At 39.9% G+C, this 18,381-nt stretch overlaps 1 protein-coding gene across 1 annotated transcript in view; it reads left to right on the forward strand.

The window, feature by feature from the left end:
- LOC122794441 (neuronal acetylcholine receptor subunit alpha-9-like) overlaps positions 1 to 18,381 on the forward strand; it is a 298,924-nt gene that overhangs the window by 264,252 nt on the left and 16,291 nt on the right. The window lies entirely within an intron of this gene.

The raw sequence follows: 18,381 nt of genomic DNA on the forward strand, positions 1-18,381 counted from the left end.
GAGTTGTTTTCTCTTTTCCATTTGAAAGTCAGCTCCAATCATTTGCACAGTGCCTTTTTATTTTAATATAAGAAACAAGAGGAGACAATATGAAGTTAGAAGGTGAATTTATTAAGGGAACTGGGGCAAATTATTTCATAGAAAACAATGGTTCATGACCAGAAATATTTTACGTAAGATCTAATTGCATCATAAACAATCAGTTATGAGACAAGTCTTATGTCTAGCTGGGGAAAAGAAATGAACCGTTGGCCAAGTAGGGCTTGATTCAGTAAGTAGTGATAGTGGCAGACAAGATGCACTAAGTATTTTTCTTCTTCCATCTGCTTCAACAATTTGAACTCATTCCACAGTCCCTAGTAGGGACATTCATTTTTTCACTATTTGCCCTTTAGAAATAAATGTTGCATATTCTTCCATTGACTTCCGTACTTATAGTTCTGTAACTTTTTTCTTTGATACTTTTAAATGAATATTAGAATATTCTTTTATCCTATATCTTACCATCTTTGATAGTTTTTGGGTGTACCTATATTACCCTCCTATGTGTTCTCACTACTTTAGGTAATACATTTTCACATATTCACCCAGACTTCACAGATCCTTGCATAAATGAATAAATGAAATATTACTCTCAGGAACTCTGCACCCTCCATTTGTATAGAAAAGGCAAAAAAAAAAAAAAACCCTGCACTTTCTCTATATAATAACACATTAATCGTGTTAGTATTTACAAAAGTGGTTGACAGTGTCACCCACTGAAGAGCCCTTAGTGAGTGAGTAACAGATTTATAAGCATCTACTAGTAGGATTTAATGCTGTGTTTTTATTGTACATCTGGTTAATAATTAAAAAAAATCTGAAAAATCAGCATTATGGACAAAAGCTTTCATATGTGAGAAATGTGGCAAAAATTCACTCCAATGTTTGTGTCTTTCGGCTTTTCCCGGTTAGGGGTCGCCAAAGCGGAACTCCGGTCTGCTAATGATTGGCAGTTGATTTTTACGTACCAGCTTGCCAGGCCTGATGCACAACCTTCAACAAAGGTACACCCATTCACGCATGTCTCCACGCAGAAGACGCTCTAGCTGAGAATCGAACCGGACAGCGTCTTACTATGAGGCGACAACGCTACCGCAGCACCACCACCGCAGGACACTCCAATAGAAAAAAAAATTACTCAAGCAGCATCAAAGTTAGTTTCTAACTGACCTCAGGCAAGGGAGGGCATACTCCTTCCTTATCATGAAATGATAAGAAACACATAATGATGCTTTCTGCAGCCACATTGGAAGCCACAGGATATGGTACCAAATATCTGTAAGAGACTAAGCTAGGAGCTTGTATGCCAAACGACATGTCATCCCTTCAGAAGGATAACACACCAAGTGCAACCAAACTGACCCTTAAGCAGCAATACTGTAGCTGTACTGAACATACACAGATACATGTGTATGCTTGATCTGTACTGTAGTCATCCCTGTCTGCTGCTGTGGAGAGATGGAGTTGATATTTCGCAAAAAAAAAAATATCCAAGCTCTTTGTCTACATAATAGCTGGTCATCCTGCAGGTTTTGACCCCAAAACCCATTCACCAAAGGTGTGGCATTATTAAAACAATTTTCCTGGTGTAGAGCATGGATGTTCTATAGCAGTGATGGTGAACCTATGACACACGTGTCAAAGGTGACACATGCCACAACGTTTTGGGTGACCCGTCAGCTATCACCAACACCCAAATTACTAAAGAGGCTGCTTTTACACTCGTTGCTCATGTGAAGTGCACTAAATTATTTTGCGCCAGAAGCTTTTGACACAGCAAACCAAAAAAGTCCACCATCACTATCCTACAGAGTGATGCAGTGTGCAAGTGAACAGTCAGTCTAGGGAGAGTAAATGGGAGACAGTCTAATTGGAGGTAGCTAATGGCTGACAGGCAATTAGGGCAAAAAGTACTTACAATGAATTTTGTATTTTAACAGTGTTTATGGTTACTGTTCATGCTGCTAGTTGCTTCAGACCCAGTGCAGTTCCTTATGCAGTGTGTGCAAAGGTAGAAGAGAAACTGTACAGTCTGAGGAAGAAAAAAATATTAATTCTTGTAAAATTGTCATCATTCCTTACAGGTATCCACATTTATACCTACCATAACTATTATAATGTGTGAAGCTTAGGGATGAAATGATAATCATATAGCTTCTTTGCAACACTATACTGGGCCATGAATGGAAAACATATTTTTGTAGCAGACAATCAGACAGACAAGAGATTTTCAAAATTGTTTACACCATATTTATCATCAAATGGTTTAGAGCAATCATTCCAAGAAATACTTGCCTATACGTACTCATACAGGTATGTTTGCATGCAACTATTTACCTGTTGTAGTGTCATTCAGTACAGACATAGCTGTACAATGCAATTTATGTTACTGATATTCTTAGGATACTCGTCCAGACCAGAAAACATTTGCATGACTTAGAGGAAGTGGTGGAGAAACAGGAAGTTTTGGGAAACAAATTTGCTTTATGAATGAAGTACAATTCTTTAAGCATTTAGCAGATAAACATCAAGCATTTCCTTTAAAGGCTGAAGTTCAAAGTACTGTAGAAGTTATTATTACAGAATCATCCCTCCTGGATGACGGCTTTTCCTCTGAATGGCTCTCTCCAGCAAATGCCACTGAGATGAAAGCATATTTTGGTTTGCTGAGGTTCTAATTATATCTGATGTTCTTGTTAAGCCCTTCACATCATTATGTGACACTGTACTATTGGAAAGGAAAAAAGATAGAAATTGGCATTTCAGAACTAAAAACCTTTGTAGCAGTCCATTGAAGGATTCAGTCTTTATCCAACTGAGAGTGTGGCTGCTCTTCTCGTATACTTGGCCATACAGCATGGGAACTTTGCTTTCACACAGAATGCCTGCTCTTCAGTGATATGTCACTTTGTAGCATGGGAAAGCGGTTATCATACAGAATGGCTGCTCTTCTGTGATACTTCACCATACAGCACGTGAACTTTGTTTTCACACAGAATAGCTGCTCCTCTGTTTTACTTCACCATATAGCACATGACAGCTGTTTTCATACAGAATGGCTGCTCTGCTGTGATACTTCACCATACAGCACAGGAACTTTGTTTTCACACAGAATGCCTGCTCTTCTGCGATACTTCACCATACAGCATGGGAAAGCTGTTTTTTGTACAGAATGGCTACTCTTCTGTGATACTTCACCATACAGGATGGGAATGTTGTTTCACACAGAACAGCTGCTCTTTTGTGATACTTTGTCTTATAGCATAGGAAGTGTGCTTTCATGGGTTCATAGGTAAGTACTAGGTAGGCTTCCCTTGTGGCCATTTTCAGCTTAATCAAAATCCCCCAAAGGTGAGAATGAAATCCTGTAGCCTGTGTTTGCAATGTAGAGGCCTTAATCATTATGCTAATCCCCTCCCCCTTTATACAGAATTGCTGATAGTGGGAAACTACTTAGTTTTAAGTACCGCATGCTAATGTCTGTTTAGAAAAGGTATTCATACCAGACAAAGAAAGGGTTAACCTTCCCTGCAGTGATTTAATAAATATTCCTATAAACTTTTAAAGCTTTCACAGATTAGATGCCATTGATTGCTCTGTTTAATGAAAGTAACTTCTCTCTTAGACTCCCCATTAGAATAGCAGTGTTTGTGTGTGATGCAGATGCACTTTGCAGACTGCACAAACCACTTAGAGTCTCCCGTTATTGCTGAGCTTCTTCATGATGTCGACACAGTTTATCTGCTTCCATGGAGTCTGCATCACATATGAAAGCTGTTTATCATTAAACTATTCAAGTGTTGCTCCAAAATACAACTGTATGCCAACATGTCTTTATTCATCTTCACATATTTAAGTAAGTGTTCCCCTGAGTTCATAGGTAGTTACTAGGCATCCAGTGAAGGAGACCATTCATGAGCCAAACTTAAATTCAAAATTATCCCAAAGAAATGTCTGGTCAAATGACTTGCTCAAGGTCCCATAATAAGCAAATGAAGGCTGACAGAATTAAACTCTGTACTATACAAAGCAGCCTGTTAACAATAGGGTTGCTACCTTTCATCGTGGCTAAAACCGGAGTAAAGCCATACCCCTCGTGTCACAAGTAACCCCTCCCCCACACACATTCCACCCATTTTGTGATGTCACGATGACACAACAACACCAGGCCATGTGTATCTAAAGCAAACTAGCTAACAGTGTACATAGGGTAGGGAAAATGCTCATCATTTGCACAGCCTGTACCTGTCATTCTGTATATTTGCCCCCTAGGTGAGATGATTATGCTATAGGGCTTGTTTCTGAACTGATCAATTTACACAACAAACACACCCAGTAAACATTGTGAAGATTTCTACACCATGCCATGCATACATCTGAACATCTATTGGGAGCTCTGCACACGCAAGGTCAGGATATTATTTAAGGGGTGAGAAAACTGCTATGTCTTATATATCCAGCTGTAGATAGAGTTGCTGTACAGCATGTATTGTCAATAGTATTAACAATAAAGAAGGGCTTCATGTTTCAACCTAAAAGTGCCATTAGATGCATACTAGTACAGTATCCATATTTTCAGAGTTTGCCATTCATTGTGCAAAAGAGGTGTCCATTAATGCTCATTATTGCACGGAAGCACAGACACACTTGAACTGGTTTGGATAACAATTATCTGCCATTTTACCCTGAAATTCTTCAAAGTGAGACGTCATGGCTAGAGAGAAAGTGTAGTGCTCCTTAGGTGCACAGAGACTGTGTGAGGAGAAGTCTCTGATTTTTCTGGAAATCCTTTATAAGGAATACAGCTAAGGGCTCCTCCAGGAGGGGTGCAACAGGCCACAGTATAAGATTGAAGTCTGGAATAGTTTGACCAAGGTTGTCACCTATGTTACTGGTTCCCACTCATAGCTGAACAGTGCCATCACCAATACAGTGACATGAAGCACCACAATACTTACCTCCATCAATAGTAAAAACATTCAGTCACCAACTCCATACTGTAAGTATAACTTATTTTATCTACCCGAATAACCTGACACTGCGTGTCATCCACAAATTTTACATTATACCGGTTTATGTCTCTTGCTACTGAAAAGATTGAAAAGAATGGGTAGATGTGCTGAAGCAGACTGGATGTCCCCAGAGAGAGCTGGAATGAGTATACATACTGGCATGGAAATGTCTGCTGTTCAAACAACACTGGCACATATGCTGGTACTGGCATCATCTGCTGGTACTGGCATAGCTCAAAGGCAGTAGTATGACTTAGCCAAGTTATAAATGTGTCCAGTCCTAGACCAAAGTACTATATGAGCATTTATATAGCTGCGTGGAATCAGGAATACCAGACAGGATGAAATCCTCCTCCTCAAGGAAGAGTAAACCTGTCTGGTGGACATCCACATTAAATAAACTGCATAATAAAAAATACAAAATTACTGTCCAGGACTAAGAAGGAGAAGGTGCCAAATTGGAAGCGATCTCAACTTAGCTTGAATTAGCAAATAAGAGCACTAGTGAAATCCTCCAAAGCAAACTTCGAGTCCAAACTGGCCACATCTACTAAAAACAGTCATAAGGCCTTCTTCACATATGTCCGCACTCTCAAGGGAACACCCAGATCTGCTCAGAACTGGTTTTCAAAGACAACACATACACAAACCCTGTAGATATAGCCAACCTGCTGGTCTGACAGGTTCAGTGAAAAAAAGACTTCACTCCTCTGCCCCCCCCCCCCCATAAGTAAAACAGGACATCTCCTTATTTCTAAGGAGCAAGTCATCACTGCCCTCTCTAAGACAAAAATACATTCTACATGGGACCCAATAACATTCCAGGCTGCATTCTACATGAACTCAGGCAGGAACTTGCAGCACCATTAGGAACCCTATTCAACCAAAGCAGTCACTGTCACCCCTTTGCATAAAAGTGGAGTGTCCACTGATCCAGGAAATTATAGACCCATCAGCCTAGTTAGCCTGATTTGCAAGGCCATGGAGCGGATTATCATGGACCTCATTAACAAGGACATTGGCAACCTCCAGAGACTTGATCCCACACAGTTTGGTTTTGTCATGGGGAGGTCATGCCTGTTAAATTTGATTGACTTCTTTGACCAAGGCCATAGATGAGGGGAAGACGGTGTACACCACCAGCATTGACCTGGCCAAAGCCTTCAATACTATTCCCCACTCAGGTATAATAGATAAACTCCCTCAACTAGGAATCAATCCATATCTTACCAAATGGATAGTAAACTGGATCACTGATAGAACCCACTTAGTCAAAATATGTGAAGCCACCTCAAGTAACAAGCGGTGTACCCCAGGGATTGGTCTTAGGGCCTCTGCTGTTTGGGAATATACTCCTCAGAGTTGCAGGCCAAATCTAGTGGGCTATGACTGACCAAGTTTGCAGATGACTGTAAGATGGGTGCTGTCATCAATTCCCCTAGTGATATGGACATCTTCCAAGAGGGTCTCACCCATACAAATGACTAGTGCCAGAATAACGGTCTCAAACTGAATGCCAAAAAATGCATCATCATGCCTTTTGAGGAGAGTGAAATTCCCATAAATAATCACATTGATAATAATGTCTTAATCATGCAATCAGTCATGAGGGACGTGGGCACCCAGGTTGACAGCAAACTGACTTTTGACCACCATATTGCCTCTGTTGTACGGAAAGCTTTCTACATGGTCCACCTCATTAGTAAGGGTATCTCATCTAGGCACAAGGTGATCATAACATCCCTGTAGTCTTCCCTTATAAGACCCATTATTGAGTACAGTGCTCCTTTTTGCAGGTACCTCACAAAGCACATGCAGCAGCTGGAGAGACTACAGAGGTTCCTCACCTGGAGAATTCAGGGCCTCAAACATCTACTCTACACAGACAGGCTAAAAGCCCTGACCCTCTACTTAGTCTCCTACAGACTCCTCAGAGGTGACGTCTGTTTGGCATGCAAAGCAATCTCAGACCCTTCCCTGATGAGACTGCTGCATATCCTCAAGTCAAGCTCCACTTGAGTAACCCACATGTGCAACCTCAGTCTGGTCTGTGACATCAATAGGACTTGTTGACAGGACAGATTTGTGTCCCAGAGACTCCTCCTTTTGGGGAATAGACCCCCTCTCCACATAAAGCAGAGTATACCATTGACCCTTTTTAAGAGCAACCTGGATAACTGGATGGGGAACAGAAAATACACCCCTGGGATTCCACCTGTGTCCCTGTTGGACAGTGGCATAGGGTGCTGACTTGTTGCAATATGGGCTAAATTCTTGGCTAGGCTTGTAAGGACCTCAGGGCCAATAGCCTAGTAACTTCCTATGATCCTTTGATTCAAGCCTCGGCCTGTATAGGTAGACAAGTGGTTCTTTATATTCAATCTCTTTGTTCTCACATTTTAAGGATGCCTATGGGTTTAATTTCCACAGCCCATTGTTACTGACATATAAAATATTTTGTGTATATTTTTTGTCTAGTAGTATCACTTCAGAGGTACACAGACAATATATCTAAGATCATAATTATTATTTTGCTGGAAATTTCCCAGTATACAATAGAACTTTGACCATTGCCTATCACCTGTGACTGAAATATATATGTCTGAGCAGCATGTATACTTTGTTTGTGTACAGTGTGCTCAGACATAAATTACATCTTTAACCACAGGCAAACATTGGTCTGGCTAAGTAGCTTCTGCCATTAACCTTCAATCTGTCAGACAACATGTGAGCATGAGTTTTGGTACACTCCCTCCCCACATATCTATATCGATGTATCTATATATATATATATATATATATATATATATATATATATATATATATATATATATGATATCTATAAATATATGTATCTATCTATCTATATACGTATGCATACATGGATCTCTGTCACAAGTTTGAATTGCCACACGGTGGCCAGGAATAATGAAAACCTGTAAGCTCAAACAACAAAGGACAAAAACAATATCTGCTTTTTTGCATGGAGAGACAAGTCCCCCTGAACTTCTTATGAGGGGGGATGAACCTCCCACACTCCCTGCTAATTATATGTGCAATCTCGTAGATCATACTGCAATGGAGAAAGGAAGAAAACACTAATCCTTACTGTGCTGTGGGCCCACAGAATGAATGTCTATGCCATTTGAGCTTCTGACTTTTTGATTCTCAGTTTGATCTTAAAACACTTGCTCTTTTAAGCATTCATTATTCTAGTAGCCTGTATATGTGTCTGTGTGTGTGTGTGCGTACACACACACACACACACACACACACACACACACACACACACACACACACACGCACACACACATACACACAGACCAGCTTCTCAAATTCATCATTATTTAATGCTTATGTTAAGAATACAGTTTTCATTGTGTTTGTATTTCTGCTTCCCAACCCTCTTTGTCACTCTCCTTTTACTTACATGCATTTATTTTGTTTCTCTTCCTTTCTTTTACTATTGTACAGGAAACTACATCAATTTCACCAGCAAGGTCTGTTGGCCCCCACAGGTGACAGCTGCAGTGTCACCAGCACATCTTTGCCCCAGCCTGCCACAGCTGCCCTCACATCTCCTGCCATACCTGCACCACCTGCATCAGTTAGCCCTGCACCAGTGGGTGGTATAGTACCCACCAGTAGTTGTGCAAGTGGAAGTGACACCTTTATCAGGTGTCAGAGCTTGTTGGGGATGTCATCAACAGGAGGCTGGGTGGCTGCTTCAGCCATATGGATACCATTCACTTGAGGCTTGTTAAGTCCAGTCCATGGCTAACACTGGTTCCACCTTCTGGCCATGACACAGTGGTGACATTGCCCAGGGTAATAAGTAATCTCCCACTGGGTCTCAACTGGCAGTAACTGCATCTGCAAACCCCCAGTTCTATCTGTGAACCTTGTGCTACCTTTCGTTTTCTGTCCATGTCCACTCCTATTAGTTGTACATTCTTCCCTACAGCATTGTCTCTCCTTTGTTTGTCTACCGTCTTCTTCACAGCTGTGTTTCCCCCTTTCATTGTGTTACCTCACACTATGTTAGTCATGTCTGCCCTTCCCTGCTAGCTAACCTACCTTTCTCACCTTCCTCTTAGTTCTCCCATCTCCAACATTCCCTTCTCTTAAAAAAATGTGCACATATCCACAAGAATGTGTATGACTCCTACCCCACCTCCATCTTACTCAGTCCTTATTTACTCACTTTCTGTTCTACCCTCTGTTTGTTCCTCCTTTTTATTTCTTTCCTATGCTTCCATTTCATACCTTTATTATGATCAAAAATAGATAAACATATGACACACAGTTATTTATTTATTTACTTAGTTATTGATTGATTGTCTGTTGTGTTTCAAGAAAGTCTGACTAGGCACAAGTCCTATTTTCAGTGGAGGCCCATGGATAAAAACACTGCATAAAATACATATTTACAATGAAAAGTAAACATTTTAAGCATTACTTTGCTGGTAGCAATGAGATAAATTGTAAAGACATTTATCATATACTTTATGAGTTATATTTTACGTAAGTGAAAGACATGTTACCATATAATAGCTGGAGATACAATGCAACGATAATGCACATAAGTTCAGTATGTATATTGACACTAATGAGGTAGAAGATCACCTGAACAGGAACAGAAAATAGAGGAGGAGGACGTGGAGGAAGGATATAAGTAGACATAATCAAGAAAAAGATGAGTAGAAAATGTTCTGCTAGTGGAGAGGTTGAGATAGCAGTAGACGTAAGATAATGAGGTGTGTAAAGTGTGGGGAATTAGTAGGAGAGGATTAGGGATACAGGTTAGTTGGAGGAGCATTTGTGGGGATGAATGAGACAGATAAGAAAGGTGAAAGAGTCAGGGTGACTGATAGAGAGATTGGCAATGAAAGACAAACAGAAAGAAAGGTGGGTTTAGTCAGGATGGGAACATTAGCATAGTCATATGAAAGTTATATAATAAGTTGTGTTTGAAATGTGTAATAATGTTGTCTTGTTTTAGGTTGTGTGGGATGGAGTTCTAGTGCTTAGTAATGTAGGCTGAGTAAAGGGAGTCACCTGCACTGTTATGAGACTTGGCCCTGGTCAAGAGATATCATTCTGTGAGGGGAGATTCCTAGGAGGGAAGTGGTGTTTGAAGATGTTTTGTAGTAATGGGCAGGTGTCCGTTTGTGCATTATTTTGTGGGATCTAAGCAGTTGGAAGTAGGTAAGGTAATTAGGTAGTTTAAGACAGTGTAAGTGTATCAGTGCTAGGCAGTAGTGTGAACAGTTTAGTAAGTTGGATGCAACGTTAGCTGTTTTATTGTAGCAAACCTCTAGTTTACTTTTTAAGATGGAGTGAAGGTTAGTCAGGGTGGGTGCTGCACAAATAAATGAAAGGAGAAGATAAGATGTGGCTAAATAATTCCTAGAGTAGTCAGTAAGAAATGATTTGTTTCTGTATATGAAGCCCAACTTTTAATGAATTTCTTGATGGCTTAAGTAATAACTTCATCATACTTTGTTATGATCAATTAAGACACTAAGAAGCTTTGTGTTGGAACCTGTTCTGACTGAGGTATTATTTGCTGATGTGATGCTGAAGGACTGTTTCTGTGCTGAGAGATATTTCAGTAAAAACTGCATGAATTTGTTTTTTAGCATTTAGAAGTAGTTGGTAGTCATCTAGCCAGACCTCAGCTGAGTAAAAGGAGTCATGGGTCATCTTGTGGAGTAGCTGCAGACTTGGTGCAGGGCATATAAGTGTAGCAACATCTGCGTACTGAACTATGGAAGCTTCTTTGGTAGCTTTATGAAGATTATTAGTGAATATGTTGAATAGTAAAAGACGCAGAATAGTTACACAAAGAGAGAGAGTTAAAAAGGGGTAGAGATCTTGTTTCCATTTTACAGCCTGGAATTTGTCAGTGAAATAACTCTGGAACCAGCTAAGGGATGAATGAGAGAATCCTAGGGAAAATAGTTTGAGCAGGCATTGTTATGAAACTGTGTCAAATGCTTTTCACATGTCTAAGAAGAGGAGGGATACTAGGTTGCTGGTGTTTCTATCAGAGTATATGATTTTGGTAAAACTGAGCAGAGCAGTACTGGTGCTGTGGTGAGGTCAGACTTTTGAATTGAATGCTGAAGAGCAGATTGATATTGTGAAAATGTGTTGGGAATGAATACATGTTCTAATAAAACGATCATGTCAGCCTTCAGGTTGCAAGTCCATAAAACATTTATTGTATAATTTCCACAAGCACTTTCACTCTAACTCAATTGTAGGGCTTTTTCAAGTGTAAAAACAGTGTAACTGTTCAATCAGCCATCTTTTATTAACTCCATTTAAAAAAAAGGCGCCAAAACCAGTCTGACCTAAATTTAAAGTAACCACGCACATTTTTACAACTGTCAAGTTTAAAAACACAAATAAATTCAATTTGTTTACCAAACATTAATAAACTTGATAAAACTTTGAATCAAAGTAGTATAAAATAACACAAAATAACAGTTCTATCTAAAAAAGAAGAAGAAAAGGATGTCAAAAATTTAAAATACTTTAAAATTATGTTAAACAATACAATCAAAATGTTACTTTAATAATTGTTTCAGTGGTTGTTTTAAGTAATTATTTAGATAAATCTTCTGCTTTTTTAATCAAATAAGGCTTAACAGAAATATGTTCATTTAGTCCCGGGGGGTGGGTGGCATTCAATCTGATTTGCCAATAGGTCTCCCTACAGCATAGCCAATTCTCCCAATCTCCCCCTTTAGGGTCAATAGGTACTTGTTCAAGAATCCTAAAATGAAAGCCAGTGTGTTTAGGCTCCATTTGTAAATGTTTACTTAATGCATTATTAATATTCCCTTTTTTATGTTATATAAATGTTCATAAATTTGTTTGTTCAATGCTCTCTCTGACTTCCCTATGTAGAAACTAGGACAGTCTCTACACAGGGCTAAGTACACAATACCCTTAGTATGGCAGTTGCCCTTCTTTAAGTAAATCCTACTGTTGCCATAATTTTTTAAGGTGATGGGTACTTCATCCAAAATGTATCTACAATACCCACATCTACCACACCTACTAGTTTCCTTGTCCAAAGTAGTTGTACGTCTATAATTGTTACTTTCGAACACCCTTTTCAGATTTGTTCCTGTTTTATAAACAAAGTTAGGATGATCACCTTCTTTGTGTACTAAGTCCTTATTGTGCTTTAACATCTTCCAATTTCTCTGAATGAGGTCCTGAACTTCCCTTGTAATGTTACTGTGTTGAAGGATCATAGCTCTTTTAAAAGCTTGTTCAATATCCACTTCATGACCTTTTACAGTTTCCAATGGTTTCCCCAAAATAGGAGAATATCTAGTTGCATGACCATTTATAATTTCTTCCGACACTTCACAAAAGTTTTATCAAGTTTATTAATGTTTGGTAAACAAAGTGAATTTATTTGTGTTTTTAAACTTGACAGTTGTAAAAATGTGCGTGGTTACTTTAAATTTAGGTCAGACTGGTTTTGGCGCCTTTTTTTAAAATGAAGTTATTTAAAGATGGCTCATTGAACAGTTATACTGTTTTTACACTTGAAAAAGCCCTACAATTGAGTTAGGGTGAAAGCGCTTGTGGAATTTATACAATAAACGTTTTATGGACTTGCAACCTGTGTACTGACACAATCGTTTTATTGGATTAGTGGTTTTGTTTCTACAATCTTTTTCCACTTATTTTTTATTAATGAATACATGTTCATAATACCATGGAGAGTGGTGGTAGAATGGCTATAGTTTGGTAACTAGAAAGGTTGGTGGATATTCCCCCTTTATGACAAGGTATGATGTGTGTTTTTTTCCAGATGGCAGGGGCATAGCTTTCTGTAATTGCTTGGCTTATGAATATATATACAGCGTAATGTATATCATCTGCAGTGAGTTTGAGATAATCTGGTGTCAGGTTGTCAGCAGCTTGTGTGGAATTGTTCAGTTTTCAGAGATGTTTTTGATAGATACTAGTTGGAGGGAAAAAGGATTTTGGTGGAGATAGTACTGTTTGTTTGGGGTAGTGAGAATGTTGGGTGGTTTGTTGTTAAGTAGGGAAAGAACAGACTGTGTGAAATGTGTATTAAATTGGATAACTATTGGGTCTGAGTTGTTAGTAGTTGGTGAAGGACTGGTAGCTTGGTCTGGGTGTAATAGTCTTTTGATTGCATTCCAGAAAAGGTAGGGGTTTGTTTGGTGGTTGTCTTGGAGCTTGGAAAAAATATTTAGTTTTATGTAATCTCCGTTTAGCATGAGTTGCCTGGTCTCTGTTGCTCAAACACTGTACCTGCAATACCGGACCCAAGAGCCTGAATCCTCTACACCAACTGCCAAACTATCATTTTTATTTTATTTATTTATTGTATTTACATTTGTTTCCTGGGAAATTCCAACTGGATGCAGGTCATTTTTCAGTGGATGCCCGGGGAGAAAAGCTCCACATCATGTACATGATAAATAGAGATACAAAGTTGCAGCAATAGTAAACAACATTACAGGTTGCTGGCTTTAATACAATAACAAGATATTGATTATCAACAGTATATACAGTAAATGTTGGAAGTTATGATAGTTTCTTGTTGTTTATAATATTAGTAACAAAGTTGTCAGACAAGATTTTAAAGTATGTAAAGACAACTAGCTAATTCTGACTGTGGTTAGCAGTGGCGGTAGTATAGTTGGGTTAAGAGTCTAGGTGGGGGGGTAAGGGTGGGGGTGTTAGTCTGGATTAGAACAAGGACAAAGCCAGTGCAAATTTAAGTGGAATTTGAGCACAGTCTTCAAAAGGCTGCTGGAAGGTACAGTAGTTATAGAGGGTGGAAGATTGTTCCAAAGTTGAGATGCGGTACATGAAAATATGGCTTCTCCTCCTGAGTTTTTGGGTTTGATAACAGTGAGTTGATTTTTGTTGCTTGATCTTAGGGGCCTAGTGGAGTGATATGGTTGGAGAAGGGTTTGAAGTGAAGGGATGTTATGGGGTGGTTAATATGTTTATGAGCGAGGGTGAGTTGATTAAAGTGAAGGAGTTGTGGGTGTTCTAGCCAGTTTAGTTCTTTAAGGGAGATACAGTGATGGCTTCAGTAGGAGGTTCCAGTGGAAAATTTAGCAATTTAGTTGTAACAAGCATCCAGCTTGTGTAGGTCTGTCTATCTAAGGTTGGTAGGTACGGGGGATGCATAGAGTAGGGTGGAGATTAGCTGGGAATTGGCTATGGAGATTCCAGCCGCCTTGGTTAGGAATTGGCAGCTTCAATATAATGCAATATTCTTGTGAACTTTTTTTATTGTGAGAGATATGTGGGTGTGAAATCTAAGTTTGTTGTCTATTTCCACACTGAGTAATTTTGTGTGTTCTGATGGAGAGATGATGGTATTGTTTTTGGCAAGAATGTTGAAGTGGGGGGTGTTTTGGGTGGCTTTGGAAGGTTGGATCAGATGTTTTGTCTTACTTGGGTTGAGTAGGAGCTGAGCATTGGATAGCCAGCTTTCTACAGAAGAGAATTATTCCTGTGTGATTTGTTGTAGTTCTGGTAGAGTGGGGGCAGAGCAGATGAGAGTAGCGTCATCTGCGTACTGTATAAGAGATGCTTGTGTCGTGGCAGTATGTAGGATGTTAGTGAAAAGTGAGAATAGCAGAGGGCCAAGGATAGACCTTTGGGAACTCCGAGAGTAACTGGGAGGTGTGGTGATAGGTTATTGTCCCAGATTACTGATTGCTGGCATCTGTGTAGATAGCTGTGGAACCAGTTGCAGGCTGATTGTGAGAAGGAGAGGTTGGGGAGAGATGAGAGTAGTAGCTCATGAGATACCATGTCAAAGGCCTTTGAGAGATCTTGAAATACAGCAGTAGAGAAGAGGCCATTGTTTTTGTGATGAAGTATAGTGTTGGTGAAGGAGAGCAGAGTGGAGGTAGTGTTGTGATTTGGCCTGAAACCATGTTGGGTTTTGGAGAGGAGATTATTAGCTAAGAGGTAGTTGGAGACCTGGGTGTTGATACATTTTTCAAGTATCTTGAAAGAGGGGAGAGGATAGCATTTGGGGCAGTAATTGGAGAGGTCGGTGGAGGGGGTGCCTTTGTGGAGGGGAATTATGTGGGATATTTTCTATATCGAGGGAACATAGCCTTCTGTTATGGAACAGTTGATTAGAATTCAAATTGGGCAGTCTAGTGTATCAGCTGCAATTTTCAAGTATTCATAGGGGAGGTTGTCAGCTGTGAGTTTGGTGGGTTTAAGATTTGACAATAGTCTTTTTATGTTGGAGATAGGTACTGAGGTGAAGAAGAAAAGAGGAGTGGGGGTTTAGGGTTAGGAGTTTGGGGGGGGCTGTTGTAAGGAAGTGTTTGTTTAGAGATATTATAGTTTAAGTGAAGTACTTGTTGAAGGATTCAGCAACACTGCTGGAGGAAGGGGAAATGGATGGCTGGGGGTATCAACCTTCCCTGGGTGGAGGATAGTGTTAATATTGGACCAGAATTGCTTAGGGTTGTGGTTGGTAGAGTTAGGGTGTATTTATAGTAGAGGGATTTGTCTAGTTTTATTTGCTTTTCGGCTTTATTGCACAGTTCAAGGAATGATTGCCTATCTGAGTTATTTTTTGTTAGTCATCAGTGCTCCCAGGTCTTATCTCTGGATTTCATTAGGATTCTTGTGGTCTTTTGTAACCATGGGGCACACCTGGATCTGACTTCTCTTACAGGAGCATGGATGTTTAGGATGTAGAGGAAGGTACTGTTGAAGAAGTGGACAGTGGACAGCTTCATCTAGGTTGAGGTATTGTAGTGGTGACCAGTTAATTTTTTGCAGGGAGGAGATGAAGGAGTTGGGGTTGAAGTTGGACTTGTTCTGTATTTGCCTGTGGATAATGGGCTTGAGACTGTTTGTATGGTGCCAAATTAGGAAAGTGGGGGAGTGGTTACTAAGACTGTCAGGTAAGCAGCCTGTTAGGTAAGAATGAGGGGCTTTGTTGACTAGGATCCAGTCAAGTAAGGTATGATTGTTAGGGTTTTTGTTGATTCAGGTAGGGGATTGGATGAGTTGAATTAACCCATGGAGATTAAGGTGAATGGTTGAGAGATTGTTATTACAGGATAGCCAGTTGATGTTAAAGTCGCTGAGAATGATGGTTTCCTGGGGTAGAGATAGAGTAACCCAGCTCAAGAGATTTTCTAGGAGGTGTAATATTTTGCCCTGGTGGGAAACAGCATCCTATTATATTGATTGTTTTGTTTGGGTTTAGTTTGAGACTGGCATAAAGGATTTCTTCATTGTTGTGGTGAGGGGCAGATGTGTTCAAGAGTTGAATACTGAGCTGGTGTTTAAATATCAATGCTACACCACCTCCTTCTTTTGGAGAATCTGTCTATGTGAAGGATGTAGTCAGGTGGACGTATCTCCTCACTTTTGATGTAAGGTTTGAGCCAAGGTTTAGTTAGGAAGAGAATATCTGGGGAATATATGCTCATGCTGGCATGTAGTTCATGGATTTTATTTCTTCTGATGTTTAGGGACATTATAAGTAGGTCTGTTGTTTTTTTTGTTGGCTAGGAGTTGAGTTGTGGGGGTGTTGCTTGGACTAGGGTTTGTGGTTGGGTTGGATTTGGGAGGACCAGGGTTTTGATGGATGTCTCCAGTGAGGGCTAGTTTATAGAGGGTGTTTAGGATATGTTTTATATACATAGTAAATTGCTTATGGTATCTTAGGGATATTTTATTTTTGAGTGTGTTAGGTGTTTAGTAATAGAGTGTGTATATTGGGAGGATGTTTTTGGTGGCAGGGGTTGTGTAGTTATAGTGTAAATGTTTGAGGGAGGGCGTTGAGAGAGTACAGTGGAAGTTGTTGGGGCATGTGACTGTTGAACCTTGGTAGGATGTAATGTGAGCTAGAACTACGCAGGTTAGGATTGTTATTAAATTAGGTAGTAGCATGATTGTGTTGGATGTAGGGGGAGGAGGTGACTAGTGGTGTAGCTTAACCTGTGGTAATTAGGGGTAGGGTTAAGGCTAAGAATAAATGTAGAGGTACTGGGGGTGGGTGGGAATAGGGGGCAGGGAGAGGAGCAAAGTGAGTGTAGCGAACGGAGCGGGCTAGAACCCCCAGGATAAAGATTGCAGGGTAAGTGTCTAAATAGCTAAATTGTTAGGAATTATTTGAATCTAGTAGGGAAAAACAATCTATAGACCTGATTTCAGATGTGTCCTTTCTGGGTAGATACCTAGTTTAAAGCAGACAAAAACTGGATGTTTAAGTAGCTTTTTGCCTCTATTTTACAAGTGGACAATTCCAGTGTATCTACTGGGTTACCTTTTTTTGCTTAGTGCTTTGTCTTGGCTTACTGATAACTAAAAAGAAAAAGTTTAACTGGGGAATGTATTTACAGCTGATGGGGGTGGGGAACAGCTGCTGTCCCTAGCCATGGGTAGAGCCAGTTATTTCTGCTTTAGACCAGGTACTTTCTACAGTTGCTCATGCTAAGTCTGTTTTCAGTATTGTTTAAGGAAGAAATGTTGTGCTTCTGTGCATTTTCAAGTAATCTGACTTTCAAAGGAAGAGAAGTTTACTGTTGCTCATGCTAAGTCTGTTTTCAGTATTTAATTGTTTTGTTTAGCAAATGGCTATTGTCAGTGTTTGTGCTATAACTTTTAAAAGCAGTGTTAATAGCACAAAACGTAGCATACTTTCCTTTGGTTCTACTCCTACATCATGTACATAGAGTGCTGATATTGCAGCACCTCCATTAAGGGGGATGGGGTGCTGCATGCCTCAGTGTATCCTCCTTTGGATGAGATGCCTAGTAAGTATGAGCCTGTTGCCAGTTTGACAGCTATTCCCTATTGCAATATTGCCAGCTCACCATTTTTTTAAAGTGTAACATGGGCAGTTTATTCTTCAAAGGCAGCAGGCACTGAATTTGCACACAAAACACTATAATCTAAAGTTGTTTGCCAGCAGCAACCTCTTCATTAGTTACAGCTCTCTTTAATGTGGAATTATTCAGATGACTTTGACTTCTTGCAGAGATTGTGTATATTGACTGATATTGTGGGTTGTAATGACAGAACTTTGAGTGGCCTTCTGTGGTTGAAATGTTCTGTAATAAGTAGTGTTGTCCTTTTGTCCACCGACATGGGAGACTGCTGCATCACCCCCAGCGTGTGGCCATTTGTGGTGAGATCTGACCACAAATCAGTCTCAATAGAAATAACTATAAGACAAGACCCCCCTTAGCAAGAACTAGACTAAAAGACTTCTCCAAGACCAATTACAACCTCTTACATGACAGCATAAATAGCTTGATAGCCCCTC

This window comes from Protopterus annectens, chromosome 2.part1, assembly GCF_019279795.1.
Source record: "Protopterus annectens isolate FY-2018-M chromosome 2.part1, PAN1.0, whole genome shotgun sequence".
Lineage (NCBI taxonomy): Eukaryota > Metazoa > Chordata > Ceratodontiformes > Protopteridae > Protopterus > Protopterus annectens.